Below are 13,908 nucleotides of genomic sequence, written 5' to 3' on the forward strand. Positions count from 1 at the left end.
CACCTTAGTCTTTTCCATGAACTGATCTTTGTCTCCATATCCCATCAAAACACATTGCCTCAAAATGTTCTGCTATGTCTGGAATATGAAAACAGTCACATAAAATCAACTGCCATATTACAGTTGTACAGATTGTTCTCAGGAATGCATTTTATTCAACCAAGATTGAACTAGAGTTAAAGGAGTTTGAAAGTAAAAGCACAATACTATTTAAGAAGGTAAACTCTGTTTTGTCCAACGTATCTGTGGCCAACATACAGAGAAATCATGTGTTTGCAATAATAAAAATAAATAATAAAAATAAATCATGAAATGCCCAGGATCCTGATATATTTATACAGAATGCAGCAACCACTGAAGAGCCAGAAAGTCTAGTTGAAACCAACCTATTATTTGGAGTATTTATAAGGAAAAAAAAATATATATATCTGAAATTGTATTTTGTTTTCTTTTTAGTGCTACATAAACAATATGAGAGTCTTAACTATGGTACTTGATCATTTTAAGTGCTTGGACATAAAATTTTACTCACTGGCATAATGTAGCCACGGCAGTGCTCTACATAAGACAGATGTTATTTTGCAGTACTGGCTTAATTACGTATAACTATATGGTATTAACACTCAAGTAGACAAAAAGGGTGGTTAGAAAATCACAAGCATTTCATTAAGTATTTTAACATGGGTGTGACAACAGCCCACATTAAGATGTGAGGATTCCAGGCTGTCTGAAGGAGCTCTGTGGGCTCAGCCCTCAGCAGCCACGGGAGATGTCTCAGCAGTCCTTGGGACACGGTGCTTCACTTCTGAGCACAGCACAGATGCCAGGAGCTCAGCAGGGGCCTGACCTCAGGCTGCCATCACAGCACTCAGCTCCTGTGCCTGGAGCTGCCCTCACCTTCACCTTAGAGGCTGGATTGGTGGCAAACTGAGGATTTTGGAAATGATGTGGTTTGCCTCCTTGAGCTATACACGCACTGAGCATGGAGAGCCTAACACGATTAAAAAACAGTCTGATAGATGAGCGTGACTCTTTCCTCAGTGTGTAGCAGTACACAGCCACATTAACTGAAAACTTGGCAGGAAAGCAATAGGTCTCACACAGTCACATCACATCTATTATTTCTTTTCATAAATACAATTTTAAAATACTAGCTGCTCTAAGTTTATGTGAAGTTCCAGTCTGGGATTATCTGCCTTAGTCCTAAGAATGCCCAAGTCTCATCTCCTCATGCTGCTACTTTTGAGGCCGACACGAGACCAGGGAAGAGCTTTGGTCTGAAGGTACCGTGGTACAGCAGTGCTGCTGAGGTCACACCAGCCAGGGGAAGCTGTTCTCTCCTGCAATGCAGTGCCACAGTGCACCAAGTTCTTCTCCAGATGTCATACATTATTTTCCTTCCTTACGTATGGCACGTGAGAGAGGCTAGTGCATACTGCCTCATTCTTTTGCTCAGAACCAATTAAAAGGTATCGAATGCAGCACCAGCTGAGGTAGAAGCTCGGTCCTTTCTGAGCTGAAAGGACCTCTTTCGGTCCTGAACTGAATTCTTTTCATCTAGCAGTGCCCCAAGAGGAGACACGAGCAGAGTTGCTGCTCTCAGGTTTCTGACTGCTCAGAAAGCCTCTTGTTCATTGTCTGCCCAAATCCTGTTATTGGGACAGCACCTACAATCCGCAGTCTTCATGCAAAAAGGGACAGGTTTGAAGAAACGTGTGCTGGTTTTACCCAGAATACCAGTACCAAAGATCATCCATATTAGCATGGGGAACACTGAGAGCTTACATGTCTTACTGCAGCAGTCAGGCAGACCAGCAGCAGTGGGTAAGCAGCCAGGCCCTGCTGCAGAGGCAGCAGCTCTCCCCTGTTCTCTAAAAGCTGGTCAGGACAAGTGTCAAAAACCTTCTTCCAAGGCATGTAGTGGTTGAGGCAGCCTCTCTGATGAGCGTGTTCACACAACAGTGTGTTTGCTAGATATGGAAACACGTGCAGTATTCGAGCACCTTTATCAAAGAGGACTTCCCTGAAATCACCATCCTCTGTCAGCTACACACACTCGCACTACTTCCTTCCACTCACATCGGAGAGTACACACAGAGCAAAGATTTACTCTACATTATCCAGTACAGCCCCGAAACACAAAGATTACACATAACAGAACTTCACAGCTTTCCAACAGGTCAAACTTTTACCTTAGAGATGCAACTGCACCTGCTGAAAACACCAAACCACCACGAGCTCCTCCACTTCCCACTGGGAGGTGACACCCCTCCCAGGCAGGCTGTTGATGCAGCCGGTCTGTGTGCTTCCTGCTCTTCCATCAGATCACTGGGTCAGCAGTAACCAGCATGTGATAACCTGATCAGCTTGAGCTGAATTCATTCTGTGCAAGCTCGGGAAAACAGTTCAACTTCCTTGCATAGTGGGAGCAATAACAACCTGCAGAAGAGAGAGCAAAGCAAGCGTGCATGAAGCCTCCTTTTTAACCAGCACAACTGCTGACAAAGGAGGCTGTATCTCTCACCTTCTCTGAAGGCAATCCCCGTGGTTTAAAGCAGGTTAGTGCAGAAAAACAACAACCACAACACACATAAGTCTGAGATTACTCTAAAATGCAACTCCAAAGACACGAGTTCCACTAGAGTCAAAGTATAAGCCAGATGCAATACACTGAGTTACAGTTGAAAAGACTGCACACAGAAAGTAAGAGTTACTAATTCTCAATTTGGCACAACATGCCGTTCCCAACAGCTTATCTCCCCTCCCAATAATTGTTCACAAAATATTCTTAAGATCATTGCACAAGACACTGGCTATTGGGGGGAAGAAAAAGCAAAGGAAGTAAAGCACTTTTCTTGGTAATCCATTCATCTTGAAAACTAAAGGTTTTACAGAGAGGTAAAATATGCTGATCAAAATAGGACAGGACAAAGACTATTTCATTTCTTATTTGTTTAAGAATTACTAAAAAGAAACACTTTGCAGGAGGCTAGGGCAACAGTAATTAGACAATAACAAATTGAGTGCTGGAAGAAGAACTGTTTCATTGGGGGGGAAAAAAAGAAAAGGAACTCTGGCAAGAAAACTTCTCACATGGCATTCAACAGATTTCCAAATAATGGAGTGAGGTATGCGAGTTAAATTAGTTCAGAAATAAAGACCTTCCAGCAGTTTACCATAATGACAACATTGTATGGAGAGATACAATAACTCTTTGTATCCTAAAATTTGTCAGTTTCCTTTTACAAAGGTAACTTCCAACAGCATCTTGTCACAACCATCGGGTTCTGAGGAAGAAAAACAACAACCTGTCATTTGATTAAAAGATGAAATTAACTGTCATGAGAACCACTTACATACTCCTCCTTCCTGCTATCCCTCTCATCTTGGCAGTAACTGATAAGAAGATTTCAGGGACGTTTGGTCATCGATGGCAGGATCTAGAAAACAATTTTACATACAGTTAGCATTCCCATTCACAGCTTCTAGTTACTGCATCCCACTAGCTCACAATTAGCTTCCCTCTGCCAGTGACATGAGCACAACAGACAAACTATTTCACACAGATCACTGTTCTCTGCTGCAATTACACCCCACTCCATAAAAACTCTGCCTCTTAACAGCATATTCTAAGGTAACGTGCACACGGTCCCATTCTCTACGACTCAGAATTGCCAACACCAGCCGGTGTGCCAGCCAGCAGCCATCACACGATACTCATCACCACGCAGTTCATTACTTAGGGCTTCCAGCACAGTAGTTGGATTCCCACAGTGCCTCCAGATTTCTGAACTCCACAGCAGATCTCTAGTGGGTTCTGTGCTTTCTGCCCCCCACATGCACCAACGGGCCTTCAGAGGCAGCTGCGTTCTTCACGCCAAGGAACATCTTCACACAAATAGTTCCTGCCTTTTCCCACCCTTTTCTCTCCATACTGTGCTACCGTGTATCACTGCACTGACGTAACGACAGCACTTCCTCCTACTGCCCTGCAGCAGTGCATCTGCTGATGTGATGACACGAAGCAGCAATCTCGCTGCTCTTTGGACAGCAACTCGCTTCGTTTTTCATGCCGAGCATTGTAAGGACAGAGCATATGGTCCTTCGAAGGGACATCAAATAAATATGACAGGTCGGTGCAATCATCATATTGAGTGAATTCAAATGATGCCGTATCTAAAATGAAGTGTGTGCACGTAATAAAGATTCAAATGACAAAACCCCCTACCCTTTATCCCTCCTTGAATTATTTATGAATTCTGCAACTCCAGCTGTTGCCACCAACCCAAGGACATTACCTCATTTTGGGAATGACATTTCATACTAGAAGATAAGTTAGCAAAACAAAGCAAAGACATGGGAGCTTCCTTAAAAAAAAAAAAAAAAAGGAAACCATAATACCTCTTTCCCCAGCACTGAAAATAGCCAACAATCAGCTCACCTCTTGTTTCTCGACTTGTTTCCATAATTCTAAATACAGATTTCAATGCTCACACATTACCTCAGCCATTCATTTTTAACCGCAGCAGTTTGGTTGCATCCCTCAAAGCACTGTGGGTCCTCCTCATAGATTCGTATGGTTCTCTTTCTGACATACACCACAGACCACCATACCAAGTGAGGGCTTTCAGTACATCATGTGGTCTTTCTAAAAAAAAATATATATATATAAGTTAATATTCTACATGCATGTCATTATTTTTAATGAAAAACTGTGTGTTAATTATAAAAAGAAACAGCAATTTCAATATGTGTAGTTCAGGGCACAAGGAATAGATTTCAACTAGCTGTGCCTACGTGCTGCTGGTAGGAGAATCCAAATGCTACCAGCGAGCATTTGAGATTTGGGGGTTTTGGTTTGTTTTCTGAGTCGCCTGAAAGCAGCCTGATGGTTGCAGCAGTTCTAATGCTAAAAGGAGACACGAAGAAATGTAAGAGCTTCCAAGTTCCCATCACCAGAAATCTCCGGTATCACCTGCAGAGCTCACAAGCCATTTGTCAGCTCCCCGCAGCCAAGAACGCACTGTTTGGCCTTAGTGCCAAGTATGTTGTTCAGGCCTGAACCGGAATGCCATGCAGGCAGGTATTTAGCAAGCAAACACGTCCCGGGGAAAGGCAGCAGAACGAGCTACCTGGCTTGCAACTGAAACAAGGCAGAGACATTCAAGAAAAGCCCACTTTGGTTCAGCAGGACCTCCAGCGGTATCTGCTTTTGTTCAGTTTGGTATCACTGAGCTCATGCAGTGTTATCCAGGAAAAGCAGACGTGGTTAAAACAAACATTTATTTGCCCTTCGGTCTGCAATAGATCTGGCACCCAGCCCCGATCTGTCTCCCTCTTCCTCGCTACTGTGGGAAAACTACCCACAGAAGGCCTTCCCTCCCCACCTCCTGCTGCTAGCCAGAAAAAACAAAAGGAACATAAATACAAAGGACAGTCAGACAATCTGGGATGGCTAAAACACTACTGACCAGGGTAATGTTTCCAGTTGAACTCCAGCCTGCAGAAGCCCCCACTGAAGCTGTGATCATCAACGACTCACCAGTATTCTGCAAACCCCTGGTGTTACGCACAACTCCTCTCACATTAAACATCCTTCTGCAAATTAACTAATTATTAAAAAACAACAACAACAGCAAAAAAAAAAACCCACTAACATCTCTCAGATTCCGAGGTTGGCATTTAATTCACAATGCCACAGGTTCTCAGGTGCCTTCGGAAATAACTTCCTAGCAGTGCTAGAGATGACATTTGCAAAAATCCTGTTTGTGGGAAGACACTCTTCTGAAGATTTTCACGAGCTACTTGGATGCAATTAAAGTCGCTCCTCAGAAAATAAGAAACATCACTTCGGTGCCCAAACACGTGGCTAGGTGCAAGTCTGCTGTGGTTACATGGCTACTTACGCCGAGTGTTTTTGCAGGGCCTTCCTTCCCAACGTTGGGAACGCTCTCAAATACAAATTGATCCTTTCCTACGATAGCTTCTTTTAGCATTCAATATTTTTAACATTAAGAAAATCGCCCCCCAACGTGGCCTTTAATCTAATCCTTACCCTGAACAATACATTCGTATTAATCTATTAGATGCTTTGCCACACCACACCTATGGCACTGCATAAATTACTGTAATATAAATGAATTACTGCTTGAGGATTCTCATTCTGTAAGGAACACGTGGTGTTACAAGGCACCAGAAAGAAAAATGTGCACTACGGTAACTAAGTTTTATAACACTGTATATCTAGGTTCTCATAAACCAGCTATTCTAAATTGTTAAAGGACAAGAATATTAGACAGATCATATAGAACAAACATCAATGCGTCCAAGAAGTCAATAATGTGAAATTAAATCTACAGTTTATTTAGATGCATTTCCATGCTCATATATGCGGAATCCACTTTAAAAATGCCATTAGGCCAGCTGAAGAATATTACTGCTAAAGACATTAACACCAGCAGTAATTCTATCTCTGCCCTGGATATCTTGCATTTTGCTCTTTAATCATCTGATCTGCTGAACTGAACAGAAGAAGGAACTTGAAGAAAATAAGCAACCAAAGAAGAACCAGCAAACCAGCAGCTACGTTCTTTATGCTGCACATGGCTACTGTTTAAGTACGACTTGTTTAAAGCTGCACAACTGCACTACCTAACAGTAAAGAATGAAAAGCTTCTTGCTACAAGCTAAAAAGAAAGTCTTTACCATGCTCCTTGAAGAGCTCATTTTCACATTACTCAGGCTTCATTATGCTGAATCAATATTCGTTTAGTCACTGGGGTTATTGACATATTTTAAAATAAAAGTATACCCTTCAGCTACTGCACTCATTACGGGTAATTTGTCTTGTCAGGGAGCAGGGAATATTATCCCAGTCTTTCAGGGGCTGACAGCCCATGGAAATACCTCCCCTTGGTTACAACTGTAAATAATTTTAAGGTAAAATATTGAAAAATCAATGACTGTTTCCTGCAATCTGTCACAAACAAATCAATCATAATCTCTGCAGCCAGAGAGTATGATTCGAAGGAGATGAGAGCAGATGAAATGAGAGATTCCAGCCAAGAATTACAAAATCACTTCACATAATGGTGTCATCATTTAAACACTTAGCAGCCCCTGCAACTGCCACTGGTAACATCCAGCTGGACAGAGCCCCAACGAAGAGGAGGGCAAATGCTGTTATGCAAACAAACATTTTATTTAAGTGGTTGCAGCATTAGCAAATAACACAGAAGTAACAGCTAGGCTTGACTCTCCACAAAAGCTCTATAACGCTTTTCTTTCTCAATGGGAGATTATCTATAAATTAGCCTCTCGAAATGCAAAGTGTTTTAAAACAATAGTAGGCTTCACAAAAGGCGTGCAATGATATCTGGTTCCATCGCTGCTTCTAAAAATATTTCCACTTCCTTCATTCCAAATTGCTCCTAACAGAATTACACATCAAATTCTCAAGAGATTGAGAAAGGGAAATTGTCTGGAGTACCTTTGTCTTTTAAAGACCAATAAGGACTTCAATGCTTCTTTGTCCTCTCCATATCACATTTCACATCTAATTTTCATTAAGCACACACCAACTCAACTTCAGCGTAGGTAACCACTGCAGAACACGGGCAGGAAGGGGTTGGGAGGGTGGAGGGGGGAGAGTCATAACCTACAAAAATTAATTGATGGTATATTTTCAACTCGCACTCCAAGAGATTAACTGTTGTGTATGGAATTCCATTTGTATAAAGGATCAATTTATACATAAAGAATTAACTACAGCGCGGTCAGAGGACTATAAACCGCTCTTTGTAAACGTGAATCATTTCTGTATGGTCAATCTGTTTTTATAGGACACCACTACCAAAATCATTTCCTTGTTCAGCCCCCACCTCGGCCCGGGCTGCACACTCACCATGACACTGCTGTGCACGAGACATCTCTGCAGATCGGTGAAGATAAAAAAGCAGCAGACAGGATGCAACTGCTGTTGTTCAACTGCAACCGTGGGCCGAGGCCTTGTGTTCCCTGCACAAACACCACTCCCGAATGCTCATGGAGTACTTCACTTTAGAGCCTATAATTTGAGCTCTTAATCTTTCATGTGCAGAGCTGGCTATCACACATTCACTTATCACATTAACCATACCAACTCGTATTTCTGAGTATTTATCCTGTAACTGTAAGACTAAGGAAAAAAATGCAATCAAAAGATGGAATTATTTTCTCTTTCCTTGCAAAGAAAAAATATATTCTTTAGAGTCCTTTCAAACTATGAAAGAATAGGGCATATTTTACATCCAAGCAAACCTCTCCAAGATAGGCATTCCTTTCATGTAGGTTTTAAGTCTTTATCTTCTACATGGAAAACGCATCTCTAAGACTAACTCTTTATTGATACACATCGAAATCAATGTTGTTTGTAGCAAGCTAGAGAGACTCTCTTCTGAGCAAAATAAACTATTAAAAAAGAAACTAAAGTCTCAGGCCAAAAGAAAACACTACTGTTAACTACTGCTAACCAAGTGCAAGAAAACTGCACACACCAGCTGAGAAGTCAATCAACTTCTCCTGGGGAAAGGGCCTCTATAGGTGGGGAAAAGAAATAAAAAATAAAGAAAGAGCAGCTCCTAGAAACGAGTTGCAATACCACACTACGGACAGCATGGCTTCCCTGGATAAAATCTCAAATGAAGCTATCCGACAGAGACAGCCTCAGCACCAGCAGCCCTTCTAAATCTCCTCACTGGCCACCAGAGCAGAGTGAGACTCTGCTTACCATGTGCAACGAGCTGGGTATGGCGCGGTGCTTCTCCGCCTCGAGCTGCTGCATCTCTCCGCGGCGCCGCTCCCCTGAGCCACACTGTTATTGCTCATGGCCATTAGCCAATTAGGTGGGTCAAGAATCACAGCAGACAGACGAGATCCACTCCTCCTGAATGCCAGCTCTCCTATTTGCAAAAAAGAATGCAATGACTCTGTCCCATCACCATAAGGCACCTAAATATTAATTAAGTCAGTCACATCTCCTAGAAAACACTGCCAAATCTTTTCATGCAATATTTGAGACTCATTGGGCTCACGAGGGAGAACTCACAAGTTCAAGATGGAAAAGACTCACAGATTCCATCCTCGGAGGCAAGGGGGCACAGAGGGCTGCGCTGCAGCAGGCAGCAAACAGCTCCCAGTGAAGGAGCCCTGGGAAGGAAGAGCAGCACATGCTGTAGCACCACAGACAAGTGGATATTTCCTAGGTCAGCACTACAAGCATTATTTTCTGCTGGACAAACCATTAAGTTATTGTAGCAGCTAAGAACCACGGAGGACAATAGATATATCTTTCTGATCAAGAATAAGAATAATTCATTGAATAAAAAGGTATTTTTCTTCATTGCGCCATTCTCAAGTTGTACAAGAACCTGCAGACAGCACTGCAGAAAGAAATGATGCTGGCTTCAAGATAAGCTAATAGCACTTCCTCTAGCGCCCAGCTTCCCAATTGACTGTTCTTACTCATACTATTTATTTAAGCCACTAGAGTATGTTCATTTATTAAAAGCAGCTCTGTATGATCCATGAACAGTACCACAGTGCATCATCAGTTCCAGCATGCAGTCCTACTGACAAAATGAAACTATTAGCAACACTCTCTACCTAATGATGTTTGTAAAATCTTCATGTTTAGGTGCTCTGAAACAAGGAATCTTCTTCCATCCATGACCTTCCCCTTTTCAGCACTGCTTAAACCGATCTCGCTGAGCTCATCTAGAAAAAAAAAAAAAAGAAAAAAAAAGAAAACACACTTAAGACAATGTTTGCCATCTGCACCACAGGACAGTCTTAAAAGAAATAGGACTAACACTGGAAACATTCTTTCTGCTTCCAGTTAGAGGCAGAACCCAGTGGCACAAAGGACAGTGCCACTACTGCCATGCTTTACTTAATGAATCACTCCGTACACAAAACAAAGCACTTATGATTAGCTCTGAATAGGACTTAACATGGCTAAAAATTGCTGCAAGCCCAAGTGTATTTTGGCTTGCTTCAAGTCTCCTCCTGTATTCAGGTGTGCTGGATTTGTTCTCCCCACCACAGAACACTCTGCTTCCCCCCTTGGCTATGCTCTGCACGGGCAGAGGGAGAACAGGGAAAGGGAATAAAAAGAATGGAATAAAGAAAAGATCACTAACTGGGACAGAGCTCCCTTACAGCCAGGGATAAAGGGCTGAGCAACACAGGGGTTTCTTCATCCCCTGAACCAACACGTGTGTTAAATCCCACATACACCACCCTATTACCACATCCCATGGGATAAAGCCATACATTTAAAGGTCTGGGGAATATGGAAATTTAATGGCATTTAATTATTAAATCAGCAATAGCATAAATAATTCGCTTTTGCTTGAAAACACAACAGTCTAATAAGTGATGTGTGTATGGACAGCAACTTAAATCCGAGTATTTCCAAGAAATGCAAAGGGTTCCAGGCAGGCAAACTGAGGCACAGAGGTTACACAAACACGTCCCAGCCACGGTGTGAACGAGGCTGAACGAGGAAACACGCCGGGATTCCAGACTCCCTGATCCTCTCCTGCTACCAAGTCTCCCCTGTCACCTTCTCAGTCCACCCCAAGCTCCTCAGCTGTCCTGCAGCCTCTCAAATAACCGCATGGGTTTCCCTGGGGTCAGTTTTACCATGGGACTCGATAGCACAGAGGATATCAGCTGAAGTTTAACCGAAGCAAGAAATTAAATACTGAAATAAACTAAGAGAAAGCAAAGAGCAAGCAGGACAGAAGTGCCTTAAAAGCATCTTTTCAAACCCAGGCTGCACAGAGCTGTCTCCTTCCCGAGAGACATCCGCTCATCGCGGAGCTCGGACAGGCTGCGCTCCACCCCGGCAGCACTCAGCAATTCCAGCACCGTTCATATCATAAAGAAGTTGTAGGCATCTTTTTATAATGACAGAGTATTCTTAATAAAAGCTTCAAGCGGGTTTTATAGCTGCATATTATCCAATGAAACCAGTAATAAACAGCACTGTAGCGTTATTTAGTGCAGCTCCAATACGCCAAGAGTCACAACCTCAGCGTTATTTATCGTGCTGGCTACAGCGCGAGCTCTGAGCTTTACAGTAGCAGCCATAGCTATGCTGCCCCAGCACTCTGCCATCTGGATGTTGATACTTCGTTATGGGATATGAAAGAAGAGCTCAGTTACCTAACGCAGCTTAATTGAAAACATAAGACCTAAAAACCACGCCGCGCTTTATTCTGTACAAAATCAAACGTGAAGGGCATGAAAAGTTTCATGGATGCCAGCACACAATGTTTCAGAAGTAAACACTCAGTTCTTGATATGTGACAGAGATGCTGAGAAACACTGAAAAAGCTGTGCTTATGGAAAGAAAAAGCTGAGAAACGCCTCCTGTTAACTCCTCTTACCTGGACACAGCCTGGAAGCTCAGACTGCCTCTGTGTTTTGAAACAATGATTTATATGAAGGGAGAGAAAATAAAAAATAAAAGCAAGATGCAGTGTATGTTCATTTAAGCTGCAGAAAACAGCTTCAAGAATCATCTGCGTTATCCATACAAGGAAAAGAAACTGGAAAGGTTGTTCTCTCTGATTTTTGTTAACATTCAAGCTGTTAGAAGCAATTCTCTGGTTGCAGGGTTAGGAAAGCTGCCTCGCTGCACTGCAAAAAAGTACACTCCAGGAGCGGGGTGAAGGTGCAAGCCAGCCTGGTCAAACTCTGAGCCTGCTGCCTGCACACAGCCTGTGCCCTGGGACAGGTGCCGGCCCCACATCCCCACTGCAGCCCTGCACTGGGAAGGGCACCCCCAGGGAGCACAGGCACCCCTCACCTGCAGCTCCTCTGCACTGGGAAGCAGCTGCCAGCAGAGGTGGCTGCTGGAAGGGAAAACTGGGTGAGACATAAAGGAGCAGGTTCTCTCCCCCCCCTTCACTACAGCCAATCGTAAGGAGAGTCTGTTTTCCACATATGCCCACGGAACTGTAAGCAAAATTAACCTTAAAGACACATTTAACTCAGTCCATATCACGGCAGCAAATTTGAGCAAATCGCACCGTTTAAGTTAATTACAGGAAGCTTCAAGGAAACAGAAACATCATCTCGGGTTTTCCCATGGTACCGCTGGGACCGCTGGAGCCGTGTGTCCCATATGGCTGTTCTGGGCTCACTGAGCTGCCAGCATATTGCGCGCACCAAACGGGCTTTTTGGTGCCATAAAAAACAGGTAAAGAGTGGTAATCAAGCTTTTAGCAAGCAAACAAAAAGCGATTTTGCCTGCAAAGGTTTACTGAAGAAAACAAGGCAGAGGTCTGCCTGTGCTGTCCTGTACCTGACTGCCAGCACAGCAAAGCTGCGCCAGGGGCCCATGGGTCCCTCTGACTGCAGAGTGTGCAGGGAGCAGAACTGCAGGGACATGGAGAGATGAACAGGGAGAACAGGAGGGAAAAGAGGACAGCTCCCTCCAAACCACCCCACGCCAAGAGCCGTGAAGGACTCCCACTGCATGCACAGCCCCACACCTCCCAGCGCCTCACCTGGGGCAGCACACGCAGCAGAGCTTGCAGGAGAGCAGCCCACAGCTCACTGCCAGAGCACTGCGGCCGTGGTTTCAGCTCCTGCTCAGCGGGTTCGGTGTCGGTTTAACAGAACGCTACGAGCCCCCCACCGCTCTTTGCAGCTAATAAGTTTTAGTACTGTAAAAGCTACACATACGTATAAATATACACATATCTGTTTTCTTCTGTTGCTAGCACAAGTCGCTTGTATTGTGCTTTTAAAGTAAAGCACTCCTAGCTGTCCATCTCCCCTGCTGCCCAGATTCTCCGTGTGTGGCTAACAGGGGCAGCCTTGGGCGCGACGGCTCATCCCACGGCCTCCGGGAACCAGATCACTCAGCACGAGTATCACGATAGGTCAGGAGCTGCGACAGAGAAACAGCAGAACGGGGCTGGGAAATCACCCCCTTCTCCTCGTGCATCTCCCTTCATAACTCACGCTGAAAGGTGACGTTTTCTCTGGATCTTAATTAAGATAACGACGCACACCTGTGCCGGCACTCTCAGCCAAGACGGCGTTATCCATCAGCGCCTTTTAAGCGCGTTCAGGAATAAAACAAACAAACGTACACACACAAAAAAAGAGAACAACAACGGCAACGAAATCGCGGTGCGTCTCCTCCGCTCCGCTTGCCGCAGCTCCCAGCGCCCGGCCCCGCCGGCAGCACCGCCCTGCCCGCGAATACAGCGGACACGGAGAGCCACGTCTCTCCGACACGGAGCGCAGCGACGGCCGCAGAACCGCCGCGAACGGAGCGCTCCGGGTCCCGACCGACGCCGGCCCTCGGCTCCACGCCACGCGGCATTACCGCCTCCGCTCAGCGCCGGGCCCGAGGTCCCGCGGAGCCGCCTCGCCGGCAGAGGGCGCCCCGAGCGCCGGGGCAGCGGAGGCGCCGTCACCGCCGTCGCGTCGCGTCCCGCTCCGCTCCTCACCTGCCGCGGGCAGGACGTGCCCGGCCCGGCCCGCAGCGCCTCCGCGCGCCGCCCCGTCAGCTCCGAGCTCCCGCGTGCAGCCAGCGCCCCGCCGCTCCCCCGCCCCGTTCTGCCCCGCGCGGAGCGACGGCTCCGCCGGCCAATGGGAGGAGGGAAGGGCCGGCCGGCCGTGGAGCGACAGCCAATCGGATGGCGGGAGGGGCGGGGGCGGGCCTGGCGGCAGCAGGGGCCGCCGGGAAGTGTAGTGCGGGCCGCGCCCGCAGCGGCTCCCGGTGCTTCGGGATCATCCCAGAGGCCCGGGTTCGAAACCCGAACGCGGCGCGGGTCCCTCCCGGGCAGGCGCTGCCGTTCGGCTGCGGGGAGGTGGCCGGATCCCCTAGCCCGGCCCAGCATGTCA

The 13,908-nt window shown here is 45.6% G+C and overlaps 1 long non-coding RNA gene across 2 annotated transcripts; it reads right to left on the reverse strand.

Moving 5' to 3' along the window:
* Positions 1-3,365: 3,365 nt before the first annotated feature.
* On the reverse strand, positions 3,366-13,571 carry LOC136047200 (uncharacterized). 2 transcript variants are annotated; one of them, XR_010622061.1, is made up of 5 exons: positions 13,512-13,571; positions 9,643-9,753; positions 8,768-8,939; positions 4,502-4,648; positions 3,366-3,440 (listed from the first exon to the last, which is right to left on the reverse strand). It is a non-coding gene; the product is annotated as an uncharacterized LOC136047200 (long non-coding RNA). The 2 variants fall into 2 exon arrangements; XR_010622060.1 differs by lacking the exon at positions 13,512-13,571 and having other exon boundaries at positions 9,643-9,764.
* Positions 13,572-13,908: the final 337 nt, after the last annotated feature.

This window comes from Cyrtonyx montezumae, unplaced genomic scaffold (genome assembly GCF_038088225.1).
Source record: "Cyrtonyx montezumae isolate F1298 unplaced genomic scaffold, pur_monq_1.0 scaffold_17, whole genome shotgun sequence".
Taxonomy (NCBI): domain Eukaryota; kingdom Metazoa; phylum Chordata; class Aves; order Galliformes; family Odontophoridae; genus Cyrtonyx; species Cyrtonyx montezumae.